Source organism: Egretta garzetta, unplaced genomic scaffold (genome assembly GCF_000687185.1).
Source record: "Egretta garzetta isolate BGI_Z169 unplaced genomic scaffold, ASM68718v1 scaffold535, whole genome shotgun sequence".
Lineage (NCBI taxonomy): Eukaryota > Metazoa > Chordata > Aves > Pelecaniformes > Ardeidae > Egretta > Egretta garzetta.
The window spans coordinates 164242-168680 of NW_009259722.1; positions in this window are offsets into that span (position 1 = coordinate 164242).

Below are 4439 nucleotides of genomic sequence, written 5' to 3' on the forward strand. Positions count from 1 at the left end.
CAGCCGTGCCCAGCCGGGTCGCGTCGCTGGAGCCCCGTCTCTCGCTGCGAACCCTAACATCGCCATTAAAAACAGTTCAACCAGAATGTGTTGATTTGCTGGAAAAGTCCGCACCTCCAGCAGCTCCTGCGAGGACCGATTTTAAAATGGAAATGAAACTCTAAAGCAAAACCTAATTTGCTTAAAATAACCGTAGAGGTTGGATTGGTTTGTGCTGGAAGAACAAACAAACAAATGGGAGAAGCGGAGTTTGAGTAACGAGTGCAAGCTTCACGTGCCACTTTTTAATATAGAATTATGGATGAAATCATCCCGGGAGCGCGTCCTGTTTGTATTGTAAAACATGCCGGCTGGTTTACACGATTGCATCGCGGGCCCCAGCCCCAGCAGCCTGCGCGGGGTTATTAACGAGCGCTCCGGCATGGCTTTCTTTTGCAGAATTCCTAATAACTGTTTAATAAATATGTAAATGTGCATCCATCCATTTCCACAGCGCATGCCAATAAAGCCGAAGGCTCTGCCTGCCGGAGTTTTGCCGAGGGTGGCTCTGCCGGGAGCCCTCGCCGGGCGCCTGCCGCGCTGCTGCCAGCGGGACGGGCACTGCCGGGAGCTCCGGCCTCTCCGGCGGCACCAGGGCATCGCTGGGTCCGGTCGATGGGGGACGCGACCGCAGTTTCACCAAATTGCTTTTTCACGGCCACAGCTCCAGGCAGCGAGAGGCGGGCAATAAAAATAATTTGTCGGAGGGCTGTTGATAAAACCCTGCTTATTGCGAGCTGTAAATTCGGCGCAGACGCTTCCACCTTTATTTCTCACCCAGGGACCAATATCCCCTCGCACCAAACTGGGAGGGGAGGGAAGGATACAACGCAATCATTCTGCTCCACCAGTCTTACCAAGGAGCTCGTAAAAATTAAGGAATCATTTCTATTCAGCGAGATAAGGGCTCTGTGGTTGCCAAAAACGAAGCACAAAATTGCTCCAGCCTGAGGAGCCACTTGCAGCGTAGCGAGGTTTCCATCTCTGCGTCCAATTTACCAAATTCTTGTAAACTACAACTAAAGAAGCAGCAGCGATTCTGAATGTCTTGTTAAGCTCTCCCATAACCCTTAATTTTGTCCGAGGAGGGGTAATTGGATGTGACAACACGCTGGTGGCGGGCAGGTCCTGCGCGGGCCCCGGCAGCGGCTCCCACGCCTTCTGCCTGGCCGCTGGGGGGGGCAGAAATGGGGCAAACCCAGCAAGTTCAGGGGGGTTTTGGTCTTGCTCACTCTCTCTGCAAGTCAAATCCTGGCAGGGCGCTACCGCCGCAGGGGCTGTCATTACTGTGCCCCAGCAGGAGTCCAAAATGTGGTTTTCGCGGTCGTTCAGGCTGGAAGTTGCCTTTCAACAGACACCTGGGTGCCTGAGCGCTGGCGGAAAGCCGGGCGGGAGGCAGACGTGGGGAAGCGCGCGCTGGATTTTGCTTTGGCATTCAGGAGGAGTCCTTGGGCTCGTGGTCGTGAGCTCTGGGAGGCCGAGCCCCCAGGCAGGAGCTGCCGCTGCTGGGCTGGCTCCCGCCCCGGCTCCCCCCAGCCTGCAGCAGTTTGGGGTGCAGCAGTTTGGGGTGCAGTGGCTTGGGTGCAGCAGTTTGGGGTGCAGCGGTTTGGGGTGCAGCAGTTTGGGGTGCAGCTGTTCAGGTGCAGCCATTTGGGATGGAGCCGTTTGGGTGCAGCATTTGGGGTGCTGTGGTTTGGGGTGCAGCAGTTTGGGTGCAGCAGTTTGGGGTGCAGCTGTTTGGGATGGAGCCATTTGGATGCAGTGGTTTGGGTGCAGCATTTTGGGATGCACCAGTTTGGGGTGCAGTCGTTCGGGTGCAGCTGTTTGGGATGGAGCCGTTCACGATGGAGCTGTTTGGGATGCAGTGATCTGGGATGCAGTGGCTCGGGGGCAGCTGTTTGGGATGGAGCCGTTTGGGTGCAGTGATTTGGGTGCAGTGATTTGGGTGCAGCCATTTGGGTGCAGCCATTTGGGTGCAGTGGTTTGGGGTGCAGCAGTTCAGGTGCAGCCGTTTGGGTGCAGCCATTCGGGATGCAGTGGTCTGGGATGCAGCGGCTCGGGGGCAGCCGTTTGGGAGTTTGGGGGCACGTGTCGGTGCAGGCGCAAGCAGGACAGCATTGATGCTCCTCTCCTCCTCCCCGGCTCGGGCGGGCTGGCCGGCAGGGGGATCGCGGGAGGGGAGAGGCCTCGTTAGTCCCAGTACGGCTCCTGCAGGGGAAATATCTTCTGGTGGAGAGGCTGCGGGGGGCAGAGGGGGCGGGGTAAATATCTTCTGGTGGAGAGGCTGCTGGGAGCAGAGGGAGCGCGTTCCCGAGGCAGGGCAGGGCAGGACCTTCCCCGCGAAGGCTCCGAGATGCTCGGTGTTGCTCTGGGTGGGAGCTGACCCAAGCCCTGACCTGCTGGGATATCGCTCCAGGCCGAGTTTCCCACCCCTGCCACGGGCTGGGCTGCCAGGGCTGTCACTGGTGCCCGGGGGATGCTGAGCTGGCTCAGGCTCTCCGGGCCAGTCAGCCCCCTCCCTGGGCCTGTGGCCGGGCTGAGCCTTTCACCCCACGCTTTGCAGCTCTTCCAAATGACTAATCAATTATGCTTTATTAGGTTTATTCCTTTCATTAGTCACTTCTTCAATGCTTTCCATGTCTCATTAGTCTCCTCTCAAGTTCCAGTGGGTTTCCAGCACTGGGTGGAAGAGGATAATTCATTTTATTAGGTCATTTATTTTCTGGGTACATCTTTAAAGGTCAATTAATCCATCTAAATGGAGGGGGAAGTATGGAATACCGTACAGTGCCTCCTTCCACCGCAGCCGCAGAGAGGCCGGCATTGGTTTCCTTGCCCAGGTAGGGAGAGCAGCATCCGTACGGATGAGGTCCGTGTACTGGTGGGGCACGTGAACTGGGAATTATGCTTTCATAAGCTGCTTTCCGGGGTGAATTAACCGGCTGCTTCCGAGGGATGAAGATCTCCGCGGCCCGAGGGGGGGCAGCCAGTGCCTGCCATTCGTTTTCAAGCCGGGAGCCGGTCAGCGCGCCCATCCCGGTGCCCGCGGGGCAGAGCACCTCCTGCTCCAGGGATCAGTCCGATTTGCACGGACGCGGATGAAACGGGGCCGGGGATGACCATGCAGTTGTGTTGGAAGGGGTTATATTCCATCCGAGACTTCGCTGTCTTCACCCATCGGTAACGCTGCCATCGACGAGGGTAAATATTGTTGTGCAGGGATTCAAAACCATCATTTTATAAATGTTTTCACCAAAGCAAGTGATTTATTCCGTTCTAGGGCCATGATCATTATAGAAATTTGGAAGCAGCGAGCTACTCATCTCACTCATGTGAATCATCCCATTAATTTCTGAATGAACGGAGCTGGCAGGGCCACGCGTCGGGCAGGTTGGGAGCAGCACCGAGGAGCGCGGGGGGACCTGACGCCCTCCCCGCGGCGGCCGCTGGTGGAGCAAAGCTCTGCCATGCCAGGCACCATCACCCCCCCCAGCCATAACCAGGGCTGTGGTCAACAGCTCAGTGTCCAAGTGGAGACCAGTGATGGGTGGCGTTCCTTGGGGTTTTGCGGCTGGTGCTGGTCGGCACTGTGGGCAGTGGGGCTGAGTGGACCCTCGCAAGTTTGCCGGCAACGCCAAGCTGTGTGGTGTGGTTGCCACGCTGGAGGGAAAGGATGGCATCCAGAGGGACCGGGGCAGGCTTGAGAGGTGGGCTCATGTGAACCTCATGAAGTTCAACAAGGCCAAGGGCGAGGTCCTGCGCATGGGTCGGGGCAATCCCAAGCACAGATACAGGCTGGGTGGAGAATGGTTTGAGAGCAGCCCTGAGGAGAAGGACTTGGGGTGTTGGTTGATGAGAATCTACCCCTCTGCTCCGCTTTCATGAGACCCCCCTGGAGCCCTGCATCCAGCTCTGGGGCTTCCAGCATAAGAAGGACATGGACCTGTTGGAGCAAGTCCAGAGGAGGCCACAAAGGTGATCCGAGGGCTGGAGCCCCTCTCATATGAGGACAGGCTGAGAGAGTTGGGGTTGTTCATCCCGGAGAAGAGAAGGCTCTGGGCAGACCTTATCCCAGCCTTCCAGCACCTGAAGGGGCCTACAAGAAAGCTGGAGAGGGACTTTTTGCAAGGGCAGGTAGTGATAGGACAAGGGCTAATGGCTTTAAACTGAAAGAGGGCAGATTTAGCTGAGGTGGAAGGAAAAAATTCTTCACTCTGAGGGTGGTGAAGCACAGGTTGCCCAGAGAAGCTGTGGATGCCCCATCCCTGGAAGTGTTCGAGGCCAGGTTGGATGGGGCTTTGAGCAACCTGGTCTGGTGGAAGGTGTCCCTGCCCATGACAGGGGGCTTGGAACTGGAGGATCTTCAAGGTCCCTTCCAACCCAAACCATTCCATGATTCT